We start from the raw sequence: 22037 nt of genomic DNA, 5'->3' as shown, positions 1-22037 counted from the left end.
CTGCAAATCAGGCCTTGCCTCTCGATTGTCCAGAGCATTTCCTCTGTAGCTTCTCTCTAATTGGGCATTAATTAGGCATTCGTTAATGGATCCTTAAAATAATTTATTTTCGGATGTGTCCAGCCTGTGGTCGGATAACAGCCACGCACTCATTATCACAGCAGCCTCATTATGGATGATCGTCATTACCTGCCTTTTTCCAGGGTCGCAGCTGCCCCGGGCAGCCTGGCAGACACGCCAGTGTTGTGGGGACCGGCTCTAGGCCTGTAGACCCCCACCCTGCAGGGCCAGGCCGTCATCTCGTTCCTGCTGGGGTTGGCTTCCTGATCCTTCCCTTCCAGCTTGGCTGATCACAGGCCTCTGGGGAGAGCTGGGTGCCTGGGGCAGCTCGGCTGGTTCTTCCGGCTGCCAGCTGTACCCAGAGCATATTGGATGAGAGAACTAACCCTCCCGGCCACTCTCAGGCGGGCCCCTACTCCCGGTCTCGGGCCGGCCGCTGCCCTAGAGCTGCCTGCCCGGGCTCCAGCGGACCTCACCACCCCTGCCACCCTCTCTTTCCTCCCAGAAACGGCGTCGTAAATAAGCGACAGCTCCCAGCTGTTGGGAGTTATGGGTTCCCAGAGAGTGGCAGCTGCTTCCTGTCCCCCTGTAATCACCCGGCTTCAACAACGTTTCCAACACAGAAAAATCATCGCACATAATTCGGTTTCTGCATAATTGTGTTGGGTTGCGATTTCAGAGCAATTATGACCTCGGCAGTTGTGGCGATGGTGGCAGAGCAGCTGTGAGTTCCCATTCTGGGCTGGGCCACGCTCTCTGTGGCCCCTGCCCCGCTTCAGTCATCACCACCATTGAACAGTCATCACCACCATTGAACAGTCTGCAGCCCCAGCCCCAGGCAGGGGGTCCTTTTGAGCCGCAGTTTCCCCGTGTGTAACAAGAGTAGGAGAGGATCGCTAGGCCAGCACTCCCTGAGTGGAGTCTGACCTCCAGGTCTGGCCAGGGGGCCCCAGCCCTTCAGGAGGAGACTCTGCAGTGGGAGGACCCCCTAGGAGCCTGGCCCCCAAACCCAGGCTGACTCTCAGGGAGTCTGCCCACTGCCTTGAGCCTCCAACACCAGGGCTGGGAGGAGGGCCCAGCAAATACCGGTTGCATCTTCCACACAGCCCACCACCCCATCTCCCCTTGCTCATCTCTGCTCCTCCTCCCGGCCCAGATGGCCCTGGGGAGGCGCCCTCGCCCTGGCACCATGAGGGAGCCCAGGGTCCCCTTCCTAGCTCAGGGACATTCAGGGTGCTCACTGTGCTGAAGAGGACAGGGCCACAAAAGACCCCCACCCCCACCCCCTGGGGTCCTGCAAAGACAAGGCACTTCCTTCCTTTAAGTCAGGCAGGGAGCGTGGCCCGCAGTGGGAGCAGGCTGAGCCCTGGCAGGCTCAGTGTTAATACCGCCGACATTTGTGCAGCTTACAGAGTTTACAGAGTGCTCTGCTCACATTCCTCAGAGCCTCAGAACCACCCTGTGTGGTGTGGGGGTGAGGGAGGAGGTTTCCTGCCCCCTGACCTGGGGTGGGGCAGACAGCCCTTCTGCCTGCTGCTGTGGCTCTGTCTTTGAAAGGCTGTGGGTGGGGATTTTCTGAAGTCATCCTCAGAGAAGCTGGGGGTGCTCCATAAAAGCCACACCCCTCCCTTAGGCAGGTGCCCCTGGCTGGAGGTGTTGGGGTACAGGGGAAGCCAGGCAAAGACCCTGGTTTGGGTAAAGGAGCCAAAAGTCCAAAAATCTAGGTGTGGCCTTAGCGGTCAGCATATGAACACATTTTGGCAGGTGGGAGCGGTCAGATATCGTGGGTGGGGGAAGGAGTATAAAGGTGGCACTCAGGGCAGGAGCCTGAGAGGGGCTGTTCCCCTGAGAGGGGCCCAGGAGGAGGCAGGGACCCCAGGCGATGCTTAGAGCTGCTCTCCATCCTCGGGTACTATTGAGATGCCAGGGGACCCAGGCCAGTGACCACTGCTCCCTACCACTGGGCACTGCAGTGGGTCTCAACTGAGTCTGCTTCTCCAACCTGGAAGCTGGTTCCATCTCCAAGGCCTTGGACCAGCTCTCCCAGCCTACCCCGCCTCCTCTGCCTGAGCCAGCATGTGCCCTGGTCATGGATCATCACCCTGCCTATTTCTTCCCAGGGAGGCTGGCACTGCTTCGCCACAGCTCCTCCTGTGCCCCCGTGCCCGCTCTGTGTGGCCCATGGGAGCCCCGACCCACTGATTACTGATTAATGTACTAACAATGACACTGGTGCCTTTGCTGTGCATTTTAAGATTGCAAATTAGCATGGATACAAGTCTCCGTGGAGGAGCCTTATGCTTCCTCCCATCAGCTTCCTTGCCATGTCCTGGGGAACAAGGAGGTCACTCTACCTGAGTGGGCTGGAGAAAGTAAGGTGCAGACTCAAACTCTGGACTTCCTCTGGCTCTCATCCTCCACTGTCTCCTCTCCTGCTCCCCCTTCCTCCCCCTGCTCTCCGCCTACTCCAGGGGCATCCACCTGATCGTCTACTCGGCTGCTCCCAGACCTCCTGGCCTCCCACACACAGATTTGCAGCCTCATTCATTCCTTCCTCCATTCAACACTTGTCGCCAAAGTCTTGGAGTATGCAGAGTGCCAGGGTAGGGAGGGGCCTGGGAAGAACTTGGCAGGTGGGTTCAATTCCTGGGTTGGGAAGATGCCCCTGGAAAAGGAAACAGCAACCCACTCCAGTATTCTTGCCTGGAGAATCCCATGGAGAGTCAGACACGACTGAGTGACTGAGCACACACACACAGCAGATGGGGGTCTCAATACCAGACTGTCCAGCAGGTGCCAGGCCCAGAGTAGGCGCCTTGGTGTGTGATGGGAAAGGCACTTGCTGCCTTGTGCCACTTCCTCCATGAAGTCTTCTTGCTCCCCTGCCAGCACAAAGGGTGTGCAGAAAAGGAGAGCCATTACTGTCTTCAAGTCCCGTGTGTGTGTGTATGTGTGTGTGTGTGAGTGCGCGCTCAGTTGTGTCTGACTCTTTGCGGCCGTGTCTGACTCTTTGCGGCCCCATGGACTGTAGCCCACCAGGCTTCTTTGTCCATAGAATTTTCCAGGCAAGAATATCAGAGTAGGTTGCCATTTCCTACTCCAGGGGATCTTCCTGACCCAGGGATCAAATCCTCATCTCTTGCATCTCCTGCGTTGGCAGGTGGATTCTTTACCACTGTGCCACCTGAGAAGCCAGTCTTCATGTCTTCTTTGCCTCAAATCCCCAAATCCCTCACCTGCTGAGCAGGGACCTGTGAGGATCTGGGTGAGTAGCCTGGGCTTGGGCAGGCCCCTCACCCAGACTCAGCAGCCCATTCATAAGCTGTGCCTATGAAAATTTCCATAGGGGCTGGACCTCTTGGGCTGGGTGGAAAGGGCATTCCAGGCAGAGGACAGCACGTGCCAAAGTACTGAGGTGGGGAAGTAGGCAGCAGGCCCTATCTTACCGCAGCCCTTCTCTTAGCCTCTAAGTAGCCTGAACTCCCTATGAGGCTGTAACTACAGCTTAAGCTGGGTAAGGGCTACCCAGGGCTGGGGAAGCCAGTGAGCTCCCACTGGGACCAGCACCACTGATAGGGCCCCTGCTCCTGTCTCAGGGGCCCTGCAGCTTCCCTTCCCCCAGAACGGGAAGGGAGCTAACCAAACGGGACCCAACCCTGTACCAGAACCGAGTAGCAGGTTCCTTACATGGTATCCTCCTGCTACCCCACAGGTGGGAGGCACAGAGGGGAGGGGCCGGCCAAGGCCACACCGCTGGTGAGCAGGACAGCGAGGGCATCCTCGTCTGAGGCCTGGTCTGCCCTCCCTGGCCCCAAGGTCTCGGGCGTCACTCTGGCCTGAGTCTGGTGCCTGCCCTTCCCCACACCCATGCAGGGTGCCAGCCCAGTGGGCTGATATCCCCTGGAGCCACCAGGCAGCTCCGTGGGGCTCTGGAGGCTTAGAGACCGGTCAGCCGTGTGGTCAGTCCTCCTGCTTCTGCAGCCTGCCCCCCCTGCCCGGGGCTCAGCTCCTGGCCCCGCTGCTGCCCCAGCCTGGCCTGGCGCTCCTCTCTAAGCCAATCGATGCTAACGGGATGGCTCTGTTGCCAATAACGGCCTCAGGCCAAGCCTCCTGTGCTCACAGAGTGACTGGCGCCTCCAGCCACACGGCACTGCCCCTCTGTGCCACACCCAAACCCAGGTCACTTCTGGAGACAAAGAAGCCAGCCGGGGCGGAGCTGGGTTTCCCTGCTCTTGTCCTTTCCATGCCGGGCACATCCTGTCTCCAGCCTTCTGCACGCACCGTCCACTCTGCTGGAAGCTTGCCCCAGGACACCTGCAGGGTTCCTGCCCTCACCTCTCCGTTCAAGCCCCTCCCCATGTCACCTGCTCAGGGAAGCCTTCCCCAGCAGCCTTTGAAAATATTTGTTTATTTATTTAGGGGCTTCCCTGGTGGCTCAGACAGTAAAGAATCTGACTGCAATGCAGGAGACCTGGGATGGGAAGATCCCCTGGAGAAGGGCATGGCAACCCACTCCAGTATTCTTGTCTGGAGAATCCCATGGACAGAGGAGCCTGGTGGGCTACAGTCTATGGGGTGGCAAAGAGCTGGACACAGCTGAGTGACTAACACTTTCAATCCATTTATATTTTTGGCCGCACCACTCGGCTCGTGGGATCTTAGTTCCCCAACCAGGGATGGAACCCAGGCCCTCAGCAGTGGGAGCACAGAGTCCTAACCACTGGACTGCTTGGGAATTCCCCCCCCCCCCGCAGCCTATTTTAAATGACCCCTTCCCTGTTTTACTTTTCCCCGTAACATTTCTTCTTTCCTAATAAATTCCCGTCACTTTTTAATTGATGTTATTTTCTGTCTTCCCTCACTTGAGGGGCAGTTCCATGAGGAGTGATCTTGTCTAGTGTTCCCTGCTGTGCCCTCAGGGCCTAGAACAGTGCCCGACACACAGTAGGTACTCAGGAAGAAAACTCTAGGCCCAGAGCCTGGCTCATAGTGAAGTGAAGTCCTCAGTCATGTCCGACTCTTTGCGACCCTATGGGCTGTAGCCCATCAGGCTCCTCCGTCCATGGGATTCTCCAGGCAAGAATATTGGAGTGGGCTGCCATTTCCTTCTCCAGGGGATCTTCCCAACCCAGGGATGGAACCCAGGTCTCCCGCATTGCAGGCAGACGCTTTAACCTCTGAGCCACCAGGGAAGCCATAGTAGGTGCTCAATAAACATAGTGGTCTTGATTAGTGCACAGGCCTCCGTGGTGAGCAGAGACTCAGCTGTGGCTCTCTTTCAAGGGGCCCTTGGCCAGCACGGAGGTGACAGAGGAGGACTTGGGGAGGGAGGGGACACGCCGGGCCTGCCTGGGGCCTGGGGCAGGCGACCAGCACAGGTTTGTCCGGGACTCAGGAGTTTCCCAGGACACAGGACTTTTAGTGCTAATATCTGAAAGTCCCAAACAAATCTCAGTCAACCTATCTGGGGGCCAGGAGTGCCATGGCCCCCCCAAAAAACTTCTGGCCACAGGATGAGGGGCGAGTAAACAGGCAGGCATGAGGCACGATCGTTCTTCAGACCCACACCTCAGGCCCTGTGGCTGCAGCCTGGGGGCTAGACAGAGCCTGTGTGTGTGTGAGTGTCTGCACATCTACATGTATGTTTATCTATGTGTGTGGACATGGCCGTGTGCACATACCTGCGTGCCCGCATGTGAATATTTCAGCACACCTTTGTCTCTGGAGACCATCGAGGGGGCTGGCCACCCAGCCCTTTCATCCTGACCGTTCCTGAACTCCACCCCAGGGAGGGGGCAGGGCCCTCTTCCAAGGAGAGGCACGCCCGCCCGTGACATCCCCGTCTTATCTCAGCGCCCACTCTGGCTTTGCCTATAGCTCCTGCTCTCCTCCTGACACGCTGAATTATGTACCCACTCCAAGCCCCTCCAGCACACCAGGATCACTCTCAGCTGGGAAGTGGGCGGCACCTTATTGGAATAACCTTTCAGCTTTCATCTGCTGCAGCTAGTCCCCCGAGCGGGCCTGGCCGGGAACGCCGTGCTAATTGGGCCGCCAAGCTCTCAGGAGGCCTTGTTGGAGCAAACTCAGCCTCCTCTCTCCTCTGCCTAACCGTGTTTATCACCTCCTCACTGCGGGGGTCCCTGAGTGGGATGGAGAGGTGAGGGGCTACACTGGAGGCCGGCACAGGCAGCTCTGTGTCCATGAACTGCCTGGGCCTGGGACCAGTCCCAAAGGCAGCACGTTTCATCTGGACAAGCTCAGACAGGCCACCAAACCTCTGCAGCCTCAGTTTCTCAGTCCGGGAATGGGGACTTAGAGCACCTGCCTTCTTGGGTGTTGGCAGCACTCACTGAGGCTGTGCTCTGAACTGGTACCCAGACCGGCTGCAGGGCGGGGCATCCCCAAGGCTGAGGGCTGGGCATCCCCAAGGCTGAGGGCTGCATTACCGTTACCGCTACTCCATCAGAGGAAGCCGCTGCCTCCCCGCCCCCTACCCCGTGGACCCTGGCTTTCACCCCACCCACCCTGGCGCTCCCAGACCCCAGAGGCCTGGCAGAGGGACCTGATGGATTAGATTCCAAGTCAGGGCTCAACCTCAAGTTCCTGCCAGGCCTTTGCTGCCCCAGGGCATAGCAGGTCGGGGGTGGGGGTGGGGCCGCGGGGCGGGGCGGGGGACGAGGTCTTGAGCTTTGTACTTGGCTCTCTCTCCCAGTCCATCCCCCGACACATGACCAGCTCTCTGCACAAAGCCCTGGTCATATGAGCTCTATCTTCACTTTGCAAAGCTGCCCTGGGGCTTATAATATGTGTTCACTGCTACTCAAATTTGCTTCCCAGTCTGTGGGCCCCAGAACCCGGGCTGTGGCCTCCAGGACTCCAAGGCTGAGGACAAGGGCCTCTGAAAGCCAGCCCTTCCCAGGGGCTTCAGAGAAGGCTCTGTGCCCTGTCTCCTCCATCTGGAACCAATTGTCTGTCCCCACAAACCCCAGAAAACTGTAGGCCCACATGCAACCAGACAGGCCCCCTGACACCCTTATGGTGTGATAACTGGGGCTGGGAACCTCTGCAGGGTTGGGACAGTCCTCAGGGGGCAAGTGTCCATTGAGATGCCTTCCTAGGGGGCTCCTGAAGGCGTGTGAGAGAAGGGAGTTGCGGGGGTTGCTCTACCAATCCCTGGAGGAAAACAGATGGAACCCAGCCTTTGAGAAGCAGGTGCAGAGCTCTCCACCAAGACCCCTCATTCTGAGTCCCTGGAGCAGCCACTCCTTCCTTGCTGTTTGTGAAAGGCCTTCAGAACTCACGTCCTATTTATCGATCACCCCTTTCTGAATCTGCCTTCCAGTTCTTTCATTCATGTGAGGAACAGCTCCGTGCTTGGTGCTACAACAGTAAGAGACGTAACTCCTTCCCTCGTGGAGCTTACAGTCTAGGGGGAGATGATTTAAACAACCAGAGACGCCCAAACTGACAGAGCGGTAGGCACTGGGGACACAGGAAGGGGGTTTAAGACAGATGAATGAATGAATGGCCTCTCTGAGGAGCGGTTGACACTTGGGTTGACACCTAATATTAAGAAGGAGCTGAAGAACAGCTTTCCAGGCAGTGGGAACTACAGGTGAATAGGTCCTGGGGCAGAACTGAACTTGGTGTGGATGAGAGGGACGTGTGATGGGGTCAAAAATGGCTTTAAAAGGCTCAGTCAAGAGTTTAGTTCTGGGACTTCCCTGGAGGCACCGTGGATAAGAATCCACCTGCCAATGCAAGGGACATGGGTTCCATCCCTGGTCGGGGAAGATCCCACAGGCTGCGAAGCAACCAAGTCTGCATGCCACAGCTATTGAGCCTGTGCTCCAGGGCCTGGGAACTGCAAGTAGTGAAGCCTGTGTAACCTAGAGCCTGTGCACCACTGAAGCCTGTGCGCCTACAGCCACGTTCCGAAACAAGCCACGTTCCGGCCACTGCAAGGAGAGGCCCACACTTGTCGCAACCAGAGGAAGCCGGCCACAGCAATGAAGACCCCGCACAGCCATAAATAAACAGACTTTGGATCTGATTCTGTTTCTGGCAGGAAACCGAAGTACTAGCAACCTGATCAGATTTGGGGGGAGCATGGATTTGTGGGACCAAGAAGGGAGGCAGCGAGGCCTACGGCTGTCATCCACGAGAGACACGGAGGATTCAGAAGGGGTAGGGGCCATGGAGACAGACAGCAGTGGACAGGCTGAGAAACATCTGGGTTGCAGAACTGACGGACATACGGATGGACCGTTGTAAGGGAGACAGGAGGCTGCAGAGCGTAAGAGTACAGCAAGATGGGAGGAGCCTAGGAAAACAGGTGTTGGGGCCGTGAAGAGCTCCGCCTAGGATGAACAAAGTCATAAATCTTACAGAGTTGTACAAAACTGAAGCCCAGAGGTGAGAAGCACACTTGGGAGGCACCAGCATAGAGATGGTATTTCCATCCATGGGAATGGATGAGGTCACCTCTGAGAGTCAAGAGAGAAGTTAGAGTCAAGACTTCCCTGGCGGTCCAGTGGGTTAAGACACTGCACTTCCAACACAAAGGGTGTGGGTTCAATCCCTGGTCAGGGAAGTTCCACATGATGCATGGCACAGCCAAAAAAAAAAAAAAAAGAGAGAGAGAGAGTGTGAGAAGATAAAGGATTGCGGACTCTGGCAACACAGCAATTCTTAAGGTGTGTAAAGGAGAAGGATGGGCAATGAGGTCAGAGGAAAGCCTGGAAAGTGTGGCATGACCAAAGCCAAGAGTGTTTTGAGAAGGAAGGAGGAATTAGTCGTGATGAGAGTGGCTGAGAGTTTCCTTGAGGACTGGAGAGTGTATTTGACAATGTGGAGGTAATGGGTGATGCTGGAAAGTTCGTTGCTGGTAGAAAGGAGGGGCAGAAGGCATGTGGGAGTGGGATGAAGAGTGAATGGGAGCTGAGGAGGGGAGACAGCACTGTATCAGTCAGGACAGGCTGGGGCACGCTGATGTGACCAGGGACCCAGAATCTCCACGGCCACAGCAACAAAGACTGGCTTCTTGCTCAGGCAGGGCAGCTGCCGTTCTGCTCAGGGATGCAGAGGGGACAGAGGACTGGCACTTGAGGCTTTCGTTTCCAGGGGTGCATGTCACTCCAGTTCACGCTTCACTGGTCAAGGTCCTTCAAAGGGCCCAGCCTGTTGTCAGTAGGAAAGGGATGAAGGCTCCCAGGGGACTCCGGGATCAGCAGCTGGGAGCACCCAGAGGCCACTCACTAGGGAAGCTTGGATGCGAAGGGAGCAGACAGTCTGGGCAGGACCCGAAGGGGTGTAGGGTCCAGGGAGGTTGGTTGTTTTCTAAGATGGAAGAAAAGACACTAGAGTCTGTTTGCATGCTCCTGGGGGTGATCCAGGAGGAAAAGGAGAGAGAAATTGATGGCTTAGGAGTGAGAGGACCAGAGAGACCAAGATCCAGAGGTCCAAAGAACACCTCTGGTGCAGGTGTTCCTCCTGAAGAGAGGAGGATGTGTTAGCTTCTGAGGGCTTCTATTTTCTCCCGGAAGTAAGTGGGGTCATCAGCTGAGAGCTGAGGGAAGGAAGAGGGAGGGAGTTTGAGGAGGAAGAAAACGGAATGAAACAGGCCCTCTGTGTGGTGAGAAATCAAGCCACCCTGGTCACACACAAGGTTTGTGGGGACAAGAGGACAAAGTGCCTGCAAACCCAGGCTTCCACGGCCACTGCCCCAGGCTCTGCCCAAGATCCCCTTACCTTTCACTGGACAGGTGGGGCTGTCTGGCCCCTCCCGTGAAACCTGCTCAGGTCACTCCCCTGCTGACATTGCACTGTGTGTGTGCGCGTGTGTGTGCTCAGTCGTGTCTGACTCTTTGCAGCCCCATGGACTGTAGCCCACAAGGCTCCTCTGTCCATGGAGTTTTCCAGGCAAGCATACTGGAGTGGGTTGCTACTTTCTACTCCAGACCCAAGGATGGAACCTGGATCTCTTATGTCTCCTGCATTGGCAGGTGGGTTCTTTACTACTAGCTCCACCTGGAAGCCCTGACGGTGCATTAGCTCAGCAAATGTTTACTCCCCTACTTTCCTCTGACCAGGCACCATGCCAAGAGGGCTCTGGGAATAAAAGAACCAGTTCCTGGCTTCCATGAACTGACAGTCTTCCCCAGATGCCTTCAGGAGAGTATGTTGTGGACATCTGTCACTCTTGTCAGCCACCCAGCAGCTAAACCCTCTTCCTGTACTTGGCAGATCTTCCAGTTTATGTAGATGAGCCTTTCCTTCCCCGTGGAAGCTGAAAAGGTCCAGCCCTCCCTTTCCCAGCCTCCCTTGCAGCTCCGCCAAGACCCAGGGTCGGGGCTCTGCCACTTGACACTACCACCCCAGACTTCTGAGCTGGGAGTTAATGAGGCGGATATACAGGGGGCCGAGCAGGACACATGCTTGCCAGGATGGCAGCAGTGGCAGAGCCAATGGGGGCAGAGGCTGCGGTGAGAACCTTAGAGGTGCTCACTGGAGGTGTCTTTGCCTTCCCTTGGGCTGTTTTTCCTACCTGTGGAGTCCCCAGCCCTCTGGGAGATTCTGTGAAGGACTCAGTATACTCCCCAAAAAATTGCCTTTTATTTAAATTAGTCAAGGCAGGTGTCTGTTGCTTGCAAATAAGAATCCTCACAGATGTGAGGTCCCTCCTGCTGAGCATGACTCCCAAGCCCTCCATGGTCTGGCGCTGCTCCCCCAATTCCTGCTCTTCTTGTGGGAGCAGTGCCCTAAGTTTCCTTGGGGTTGGGGGGAACCACCCCCAACTAGTGCCAGGTATGTGGAGCTTATCCAAGCTTGTCTGGTGAGTGCATGAATGAATGATTTCGCTGATGTAATTCTAGCCCAAAGCAAGGAAACCAGGTGCTAGAGTTGGCTGAGATGGCTTGTTATGGGTAAACACATGCGTGCGTGCTCAGTCACTTCAGTTGTATCTGACTCTTTGTGACTCTATTGACTGTAGCCCACCAGGCTCCTATGTCCATGGGATTATCCCAGCAAGAATACTGGAGTGAGTTGCCATTTCCTCCTCTGGGGGAATTTTCCCGACTCAGGGATCGAACCTGCATCTCCTGCATTGGCAGTCGGATTATTTATACCACTCGAGCCACCTGGGAAGTCCAAATATATACAATATATATTTTACAGTAAGTTTTAGCAGCAGGAGAGACCTCATGCCGAAGAGAGTAATTTACCAGGCATTTCAGGCCTCACCTCACAGACCTTTCTCTTTTGACCCTTTTGCAGAATCTCTCGATTGGCTCCTTAAGACACTCGGCAGGGAATGCTTCACATGGATCTGTGGTGTTCTATGTGTTAAACTGAGCAGCGGGCTCAGGGATGTTAACTTTCTTATTTTTTATACCTTATATTTGCTTACATTTACTCTTCAATAAAATAAATAAATCCTACAGAAAAAAAAAATACCCTGCTGAGTTTAGCTGAGAATCTTAGGTCCCAGGCCTTGAACTGCTGTCTCCTCCCTGCTGGTGGAGCCCCGTACTTTCTTCAGGGACCCTCGTCTGGCCAGCCACCAGCACAGGGTAGCTTCTGACCCTTATCCAGAGAGCTTTAGTCTAGGTGGCGGGGGGCTTCCCGGTGTCCCCAAGCCCTACCTATTTTCCCCCACAAGGTTTTCCTTTAAAGTCACTCTTCCTTACTTGTTTTAGCTTTAAAATAATACTTGCCAATTGTGGAAAATGTGAAATGTATAGAACTAAAAAGGAAGAAAAATCACCACAATCCTATTATCCTTGACAATCATCCACTGGGCCTTCCTGTACCTTCTTACGAGAGTTCCTTCATTTACGTAGGGATATATAAAATTTAAATAAAAATTTTATTTAAAGCAATAAAACTGGGATCATGCTATATATGCAGCTCTGTAGCCTGCGTTTTCTGCCTAACTTATTCATTCGTTCAGCTGCTCTCCAGGTGCCTCCATCTGTGAGTCTCTGCTCTAAAGCAGCCTTGGGGAGCCCAGCAGACAGACTGACCCCACCCTCCAGGAGAATACAGTCTGATGGGAAAACAGACCCTCACTGAAGGGCCATATCCATATCTAATCATTGGATGGTGTCACCGACTCAGTGGACATGAGTTCAGTAAACTCCGGGAGTTGGAGATGGACAGGGAGGCCTGGGGTGCTGCAGTCCATGGGGTTGCAAAGAGTTGGACATGACTGAGCGACTGAACTGAAGGAGGAGTATAAGGAGAGAGATCCAGGTAGCCAGGAGAACTGTGGGGGCTCCCCTTGTCCACGGGGGTGGGAGGGCTGGGAGTCTGAAGGTTGAGAAGGACTCCACTGGGTGAGTGGGCATTCCAGGCAGAGGGAACAGCAGATGCTGAGGATAAGAGGCAACCACAGTCAAGTGACGAAAGATCAGGTATGGTTTTTAGAGACTACAGAGGATCCTATTGTATGGACAGACCATAATTTATTTTTCTGAGACATTTAGATTGTTTTCCGTTTTTCACTGCTATAAATTATCATGGCAAAACTGGTAATATCATTTGCCTCCTGGGAGACTCTCCTGGAAGCTTAGGGACTGGTGTGAAGGGAAATTCACTTGTATACCTGTCAGGAGTTTCCAATTTATTACCGTGTGAATGTACCTATTGATTCTTTTAAGAGTCAGTTAAGCTAAAACTAAATAATATTGAAATGAACATCCTTATGCATAACGCTTTATCCAAAAATTTTTGTTTTTACTCTTTCCCTAAATCAGAGATTCATTATCAGTCCTCCTGATACACGATGACAAGTCACCCAGAAAGGTTAGTCTATACAGACTTACGTTCCACGCCCAAGAAGTCACCAACCACAGGGTTTTCTTCCCATCTAGGCTGTGAGCTACTCAGGAGACAAAAGCTGTGTGCCTCCTACAAAGAGGAGACCTCTGGGGTGGGGAAGCACAGATAAACACATGTTGAATCCCTCCTGTGTGACAGATATACCATCCTGGGAGCATCCACATATACTCTTTAGAAGTGTATGTGTGTGCTCAGTCGCTTAGTCGTGTCTGACACCTTGCGATCCCCTGGATTGTAGCCGTCCAGGCTCCTCTGTCCATGGGATTTTCCAGCAAGAATACTGGAGTGGGTTGCCATTTCCTCCTCCAGGGGATCTTCCCGACCCAGGGATCGAACCCTCAACTCTTTCGTCTCCTGCATTGGCAGGCAGATTCTTTACTACTGCATCAACAGGAAAGCCCACTCATTAGATATTCCCCCACAAAGATTATTTATTTATATTTGTTTATTTGGCTGCATTTGGTCTTAGTTGCAGCACACAGGCTCTTCGTTGAGTCGTGCTGGATCTTTTGTAGCGGTGCACTAACTCTCTAGTTATGTGGCGTGTGGGCTTAGATTCCTCTTGGCATGTGGGATCTTAGTTCCCCCACCAGGGATCGAACCTGTGTACGCTGTGTTGCAAGGCAGATTCTTAACCACTGGACCACCAGGGAAGTCCTCCCCCAAAAAATTATTAGGAAGGTATTCATATCCTTATTTTACAGCTGAGAAAAATAAGGCTCAACAAAGTGCAGTGATTCACCCGAGATGGGGAACCAAGACCCAGACAAAGCTGGATCTGGCATTGATCGATGGGAAGACAGCTCTCTTCTTCGAGACCCCTGGCCCCTCAGGGACCCTCACCGCATCCCACAGACACTGTCTCTGCTCCCTTGCCGACAGCTTCACCAGCCCTCTCAACCCACCCCATCGTCGTTATTTATTTCCTCTCCTTGTGCTTCTCACTTGCAAGGCTGGGGAAATGGAGGAGGCAGATGGGGAAAGAAGTGGAAATTCTGTGTAATACCATTGACTGTTATCACAAAACTTGTCTTAAGTGCCAACCCTGGGGATTTGCCGGAGTTGGTACGACAGAGGCAGGGCCAAAGGTCAGATTAAATTGGGCTAGTAACCCCAGGGGGATGCTTGAAAGGGGTAGCTAAAGAAAGCATTTCAGCAGGAACGTGAGGCAGCCGAGGCAGGCAGCAAGCCGGCTGGCCAGGTCAAGCCTGCTTAGAGAAGCTTAGTGGTGACAGGCCTGGGTTCACACATCCTCCTCCAGAAACCTGAAATCTTGCCTTTTCCCCCCAATAATGAGTTGGTATAAAAATGGATCCTGAATAAAATCGTCTGCAGTTTTCAAATTTCAAACTGCATTAGTCAAAATATATCAAATTTCCGTGTACTGACTTACCACCTGCTCAAAATCGGATCCTTTTTCAGCTGGAATATATTGAAATATGAATCACCTCCTGAAGGAAAAGGGGAGATGTGGAGAGAAGGCCCTCACAAAATGTGCGGATGGGCAAGCCAGCATCCTGTGCTCCTTGGGCTCCCCGGCCTCCACCAGCCTCCCAGCCACCCTCAGCCTCCCTGTGACAATGGGCTCCCCAGTGGCCCGTGCTCCTCAGCTCCTTCCCCTTGATAGATAACTGATTCCTAGCTCGAACTCTGATGCTCTGGGCAGTCTATGCTGCATAGTCCAGAACATGCTCATTTCAAGTCCTCCAACCTTTAAATAAGCATCTACTATGTGCTGGGTGACACAACTGAGCGACCAAGCACAGCACAGCACACATGTGCTGGGTGCTCAGACTCACAGGGAAAAGTGAAAGTGAAAGTCGCTCCGTCCTGTCCAGCTCTTTGCGACCCCATGGACTGTGCAATCCATGGAATTCTCCAGGCCAGAATACTGGAGTGGGTAGCCTTTCCCTTCTCCAGGGGATCTTCCCAACTCAGGGATCGAACCCAGGTCTCCCGCATTGCAGGTGGATTCTTTACCAGCTGAGCCACAAGGGAAGCCCAAGAATACTGGAATGGGTAGCCTATCCCTTCTCCAGGGGATCTTCCTGACCCGGGAATTGATCCAGGGGATCTTCCTGACCCAGGAATCAGACCAGGGTCTCCTGCATTGCAGGCAGATTCTTTACCAACCAAGTTATCAGAGAAGTTGGACTCACAGGGAGCCCAATCTCTAGTTACACTGCTAAGTCCTAAGATGACTCCTCTGTCCCCATCTCCTCATCCTCTCAGCAGCACTCACTGAACAGTGTGGGCCCTCCCTTCTGGAAACACTTTCTCCACTGCAGAGGTAGAACTGCCGTTTTTTTCCTCCTGCCTTGCTGGCTGCTTTTCTTGGTCTGCTGTGCTGGGGGCTCTTCTTTGGCTTGATTTCTACATAGCCTGACTCCCTAGGCACAGCCCTGGGATCTTCTCTCTTCCATACCCACACCTATCCCCAGGAAGCTCACCCAGGCTCAGGTTTTAAATACTGTCTCCATGGGATGAAGATCAGACATGTGTCTCAGTCCTGAACTCTAGACCAGCCCACCCAACGGCTCCCCTGACATTGTGCGTGGATATCTAATAAGCTGCTCAAACTCTGAGTGCCCCAAAGGTGTTCCCTCCACAGGCTTCCTCATCTCAGTAAACGCCAACCCCATCCTTTTAGTTGCTCAAGTTGAAAATGTAAATGGCATTCTCCATTCTTCCCTAGCCCTCAGTCTCTTTCCCTTTAATCCATCAAGTCCCACTAGTTCTACCTTCAAAATAAACCCTAAGTCGGTTCTCATCACTCCATCCCCAAGGCCCGCACTCTGCCCCAGGCCACCATCGTCTCTCCCCCGGACCCCAGCAGCAGCCTCTCCACCCAATCTCCCTGCTTTTATTTAGGTCCCCTCACCACCCACGGCCCACACACAGCCACCAGCATCTTTAAAAATGGTAAGTGCTATCTTGTTCCTTTCCTGCTTGAAGACTTCCCAGTGGCTCCCCCACTGTACCAGAATAAAATGCAAGCTTCTCACCAACCCAGCGCTTCCTCATGATCAGCTCTCATCACATCTCCAGCCCCATCCTCTACCATTTTTCCCACACTGGCCTTTTGGTACCTAGAATACAGCAAGCTCATTCTTTTTTTTTTTAATGTATTTATTTATTTGGCTGCGCTGGGTCTTATCTGTGACACGTGGGATCTTTGATCTTCATTGCGGCAAGCAGGCTCTTTAGTTGTGGCATGTGGAATCTAGTTCCCTGACCAGGGATCAAACCTGGGCCCCTTACACTGAGAGCTTAGAGTCTTAGCCACTGGACCACCAAGGAAGTCCCAGCAAGCTCATTCTTTTCATCATCCCAAAAGAAACCCCATAACCATTAGCAATCATTCCCATCCTGCCTCCTGCTCCCCACCTCCCTCGCCACTGCCCCCGCCCCCACCGCCCACCCCCGCCCCAGCCTCTGGCAACCATTAATCTGCTTTCCGTCTCTAATTTGCCTATACCGGAAGTTTCATACAAATGGAATGATACAATATGTTTGCCTTGGCCTTTTAGCTCTGACTATTCCTGCTTGTACCACCCTGCCCCAGGCCCTTGTGGGACCACCTCCCTCTCAGCACTCAAGCCACAGCTCCAGCATCACCTCTTTGTCTAAAGCAGACGCCCCCGCCCACCGCAGTCCCTCTTGATTGCAGAAGTACATTGCGCCATTGCCCTCTTAGCCCTCTTAATTATCTGTTTACATGTTTATCGTCTTTGCTCTCATCTGCTCGTTCCCTGTCATGTCCCAACCCCCAGGATAGTGCCAGGCACCTGGGAGGCACTCAACAATTATTTGTGGATTGAGTTAAGGAGGGCAGCATCAGCGCCATGATGGAGCATTGAAAACGCTCTTAGAGACATGGGTGAGGGTGGGAGCCAGTTGTGCTGCAGGGGAGTGGAGGGGTCACAGTGGAAAGGCTGCCTCCAAGGGCGAGTAGAAGCTCCCCCTGGCTTTTGTGCTAGGTGGAAGGAACCGCCATGGTCAAAGGCCTAGAGGCAAGAGACAGCCTGTCTAGTTTGGAGTCCATGATGTCTCCTCTGGTTTGCAGTTTGTCCCCTAATTCATCGGTCCCCCAACCTTTTTGGCATCAGGGACTGCTTTCATGGAAGACAGTTATTCTCTGGACCAGGGTGCAGGGGATGGCTTTCGGATGATTCAAACACATTACATTTATTATACTTTATTTCTAATCCAATGCCACCGCTGACCTGACAGGAGGTACCTGTCTGCAGCCTACAGGTTGCGGGCTCCTGCCCTAACTCTTTCCCTAGCTTCCCGCAATAAGGAGACACAGATATGTCTAGGAGTTGGGTTTGATACAAGATGCAAGGTACTGAGGAGAAAGAAAAGATGGAGTCTTTTTCATGTTTCTTCTCCCCCAGCTTGGTCCTGGCATGGGCTGGACACCCGCACAGATGCAGAGAAAAACAGACCGGTTCCAAGTTTTCTGATTCTGAGTCATTCGCAGCTACCTTTCAGAGACATGGGAAGGTGGGAGGAGATGGCGATGTATATTACAGACACTTGCAACGGCGTTTTGAAGATGGGGCTGAGCCAATGGCCCCTCTGGGCGCTGGGCTGTCTGTGAGTCCCACATTCTTTATTTCTCCTGATCCAATCAGGCCCTGCCAACCTAGGCCCTGTGGCTCTGGGAGTCCAACTGGGCTCCCAGGAGGAGAGGCCCTTCCCCAAAGCCAGGAGGCTCAGGAGGGCAAATTGAATTGTGTGCAAGGCAGGAGCCATTAACCTGTCTGTGGACCACAGTCCCCCCTGCCTTTCTCCGCTTGGCCAGCCAGGCCTGTTCAGGCTGCCTCTGCCAGAAAACAGCCTCCCAACCATCCCGAAGGCCCCCTGCTGCCCCGGGGCTGTGCGAAACCTTTCCTGTCCCTTGGTGCCTCATAGCTCCCATCACCCCTGCCTCTAAGATCAGAGCAGGTTCTGAGCTAAGAAGAAAAACCAGTCCATGTGGAACTCACTCTGTAGTCAGAGGCAAGCCTGTATCTTGGTGCTTCCTGCCCCTCAAACTTCCAGGTGGAATCTGCCCTCGTGTGTGCATGCTCCGTCACGTCCAGCTCTTTGCAACCCCACGGACTGTAGCCTGCCAGGTTGGGGATTCTCCAGGCAAGAATACTGGAGTGGGTTGCCGTGCCCTCCTCCTGGGGATCTTCCTGATCCAGGGATTGAACTCGTCTCTCACATCTCCTGCACTGGCAGGCTGGTTCTTCACCACTAGAGCCACCTGGGAAGCCCATCTTGGCAGGGATACCCAGCGCGGTATGCGGGAGGGCGGGCTGGGAGCACTCTGAGTGGGTCCGCCTGCCCCTCGAGGGTGCAGAGGAATTAGCTCAGAGCAGGACTGGCCTGTACCTCTCCCAGGTGGCTCTCCCGAAAACTCCGGGCCCCTCTCAGCCCAATCTCAGGCCTTGGTGGGCCTTCCTGCCCACTGCCCTGCCAGCCACACACCCAGTCCACACTCCAGAAAGTCTGGCTCCTTTACCCCACGATTTTCCGCCCTTACCTGGACTCAATTTATCAAATGGCTGCATGTCACCATGGATGATTGTGGCTTCTGTCTTTCCCCCACCCCAGAAACACACAACTTGCTCGCTTTCTTGTTTCAAAGCCCAGATTACCGTTTCAGGCTCTCCACTAAATCTGCTGCTTTCTGTTCAGGATCGGGCCAGCTTATTTAGGCAGCTGGAACATGAACAGGAGCAGGAACAAATCAGGAGCACCTCCAGAGCTAATGAATGATCCGAGCCTTCGGCTCAGGTCAGCAGCCCCCCGCCAGCCTCCTGGGTCCTCTGTGATGGCTCATTATTCCAATATTCCCAGGAGACAGACGGAATTTTCCCCAACATCGCCTAATTACATTCCGGCTCTACGTGATACTGTGACATGTGTGCAAGCTCACACCGTTCCCCACACGACGCAGACCGGAGCATCCCTGCAGAGGGTGCGGACGGCATGTTTTCATCTCAAGGTGTGCGCTGAGAGCTGCTACCTGGGGAGGCTCGGGGATGATACCCACCCCTCTCCTGTCAAGAGCAAGCCCCATCCCAGGTGACAGAGAACCAGCCGCAGAGGCACAGACAGAAGGGACTTCAAAGGGAGGACAGCTGTAGGGAGGGGACGTGTGTTTCCTGAAGGCCTGCCGCAGAGGATTGGAGATGGCTCTGATGTGGAGTCTCGGGAGCACTCGTACACAGGCCCTCCTGGACTTGAGTCCCTCGGGGTGCCATGTTGAGCTTCCCAGCGTGCTCCCAGCCTGGGAGGGTCCCTAGGACAGAGGAGGGCAGGCTCTGTCTTCTGGGGCCCTGGCTGTGTGGCCCCAAGGCTTGGGGACAGCCCAGACCCACTAACAGAGCCAAAGGACACGGAGGTGGGTGCAGAGGCTCCTGGAGGACAGAGCAGCCTCCTTCACGCCCTCCCCTCCCTCCAGCTTCTGTTCCATCACCCGGGGGTGTAGGCTGGACTGCAGGTCCCGGCCCCCCAGCCTCACTCCGTGTAACCTTCACAACCTCCTCTCACGTCCTCCTCATGGCCTTTCCAAACCTTTCCCACTCTCCCTAAATCACTACCCTTGGCCTCCGGGCCTGCCTCCTCACCTTCTCAGCACCCTCCCACATCAGGCCCCCTGCTGAGGCTGGCTCTGGTCTGCCCTCTCACCTCTCCTCACCCCGAGGTTTCAGTGTAAACGTCTGTGCTGTGCTCAGTTGCTTCAGTCGTGTCCAACTCTTTGTGACCCTGTGGACTATAGCCCACCAGGCTCCTCTGTCCATGGGGATTCTCCAAACAAGAATACTGGAGTGGGTTGAGGTGCCCTTCTCCAGGGGATCTTCCCCACCCAGGGATCGAACCTGCGTCCCTCAGGTCTCCTGCATTGGCAGGCAGGTTCTTTATGACTAGCGCCACCTGGGAAATGTCTCCTGGGGCCAAACAGGAAACACAAAGCGTGAGAAGGGCAGGTAGGATGAACGGGTGGCCACCTGGAGGCCAGGCCCATCTGGAGAGGCCCAGGCTCCAACCCCTGCTGCCTGTGGAAAGGAGAGGAGGGGAGGGCTTCGATTTTTCCGGACAGTGGGAATGGGAATTTTCACATGTCATTGTTTAGCAGCAAATTCCACCCAAAACAAAACACGCTGTGGACCAGCGCAATCCCACCTGCAGCCCGATTCTGCCCGAGGCCGTGGTTTCTGACAGCTGCCTCCTTGTCTGGTGTGCGCCCTCTCAGCTACTCCAGTTCCCTGCCCCCACTATCGACTGCTCCCAATCCGCCTTGAGACTCACTCTAGCCTCTCCCATTGAACAAGAAACCCTGCCAAACCAACATCGCCCTGCGGCCACCGCCTCTCTCCTCCCGACTCAGGCCAGTCAGAGGCAAACCACTTGAAAAGTCTCTCTCCTCGCAGTCAGCCCACTTCCTCTCACTTCCAGCCCCTGCCCTGGGATTCCACCTGCTTCTCATGCACAAACTCCCTGCTTCTGCCCAAATCCAACTGTTTTCAGTCTCTCTCTTGGATCAATTGCCCCTTGAAATCTCCTCCACCCCAATTTCCTCAACACAGCTCTCTCCAGGGTCAACGCCAACTCAGGTCTACTCCGGACATTCCTTCTCAGCCCCTGCCACGCGCACCTCTTCCTCTTCCCATTCTATCCACAGTCCTTGGGGGGCCACCAGAACCCACACAAATTCATCCCTCCCTTAGCTCACTCCTAGCTCCAAATCCAAATCTCCAAAGGCTCCGTGCACGTCCCCTGCGATCATCCAGACTCTTCCTACTCAGCATTTCCCAAACGACTATCACCCCCCTCCAAACCTCCTCCCCTCTCCCTGAATCACCTTCTCAGTGACCATTGAGTCTTCAGTCTGCACAAAACCTGGACTCTGCATTTCTTCTCTTCTCTTCCCTTGAGTCCCGTTCACCCCTGTAGCTTCAACTTTCAAAACTCCTTCCCAAGGGAGCAGCTGCCTGCTCATCTCCTACCTTCATCGTTTCTCCCTTCCAGCTCCTCCTTCTGACCCTGTCACTCCAATGGCTGTGACCCTCTTTGTCCAGTGCCCTGGATCCTGAGCCAGCATTCAGCTCCTGTCACAAGCCCACCCTGGTCCACCTGGCGCAGTGTCTCCCCCATCTCCAGGCCTTGGGTCATGCTCCCCTCGCCTTGAGATGCCCCTCCTTCCCTCATCTACCTGCGAGTTCTCACCTGTTCTTCAAGCTTAGTGCAAGCTAAGTGTGATTTTCCTTGTTTTGGGCTCACCTAGAAAGCTCTGTTCATTCCACACGGCTTCACTATCATCAGTTCACTTGCAGGAATCTGTTGTCATATGAGAGACTGAATATACAAACAGGTAATTCCAAACCACATAGAAAAACAGAACTCTGACACTCAGTCTGCAGTAACCAGCCCAGGAAACTGTCCCCTTACCTACAGTAACCAGCCCAAGAAGGCAGCCTGCTACCAACAAGTCAGACTTGTAGGAAATCAGTCCATACCTCTAGCAAACAGTCCAGGAAGCCAAACAGTAACCCCTGTGACAATCAGCCCCAACTGGCAAGAACCTGACTAGCTTCCCTAATTTTTGTCCCCACTTGCAACTTAAGGTTAAGCAGGGAAAACCAAATATGCTCCTAACCACACATAGAAGATACCTTGCTTCTTTTTTTGAAAAATATTTATTTATTTGGAGCTGCACTGGGTCTTTGTTGCTGCTCAACACTTTCTCTAGTTGTGGTGAGCAGGGACAGTGTGCAGGCTTCTCGTTGCGGTCAGTGGCTTCTCTGTTTGCAGAGCATGGGCTCTAGAGCTCTCGGGCTTCAGTAGCTGTGGCACACAGGCTTAGCTGCCCCGAGGTATGTGGAATCCTCCCTCCCAGACCACGGATTGAACATGTATCCCCTGCACTGACAGGTGGATTCTTAACCACTAGACCAGCAGGGAAGTCCAAGGATGCCCTACTTCTAATGAGTCCATCCCTAGCTTCCCCAGGTCGATCAGGGCACAATTGAGGCCTTCTTTTTTTTCCACTGTAAAACTTTCCCACTCCTCTGCCTGCCTTGGACTCTCTGCCAAAACGTAAGTGATTGTTACTTCAAAAGGCAAGCTCTGAG

At 54.1% G+C, this 22037-nt stretch overlaps 1 protein-coding gene and 1 long non-coding RNA gene across 2 annotated transcripts in view; one reads left to right on the top strand and one right to left on the bottom strand.

Annotated features, from left to right (window-relative positions):
* RTN4RL1 (reticulon 4 receptor like 1) overlaps positions 1–22037 on the bottom strand; it is a 74566-nt gene that overhangs the window by 3983 nt on the left and 48546 nt on the right. The gene's annotated exons all lie outside the window — the stretch shown is intronic.
* The window catches only part of LOC147352343 (uncharacterized), a 34371-nt gene that overhangs the window by 7460 nt on the left and 4874 nt on the right, over positions 1–22037 (top strand). The window lies entirely within an intron of this gene.

Source organism: Bos grunniens, chromosome 19, assembly GCF_055505025.1.
Source record: "Bos grunniens cultivar Pamir isolate PY7600 chromosome 19, Bosgru_T2T1.0, whole genome shotgun sequence".
Taxonomy (NCBI): Eukaryota; Metazoa; Chordata; class Mammalia; order Artiodactyla; family Bovidae; genus Bos; species Bos grunniens.
The sequence above is the reverse complement of the archived record's forward strand: the minus strand, read 5'-3'. Positions and strand labels throughout refer to the sequence as shown.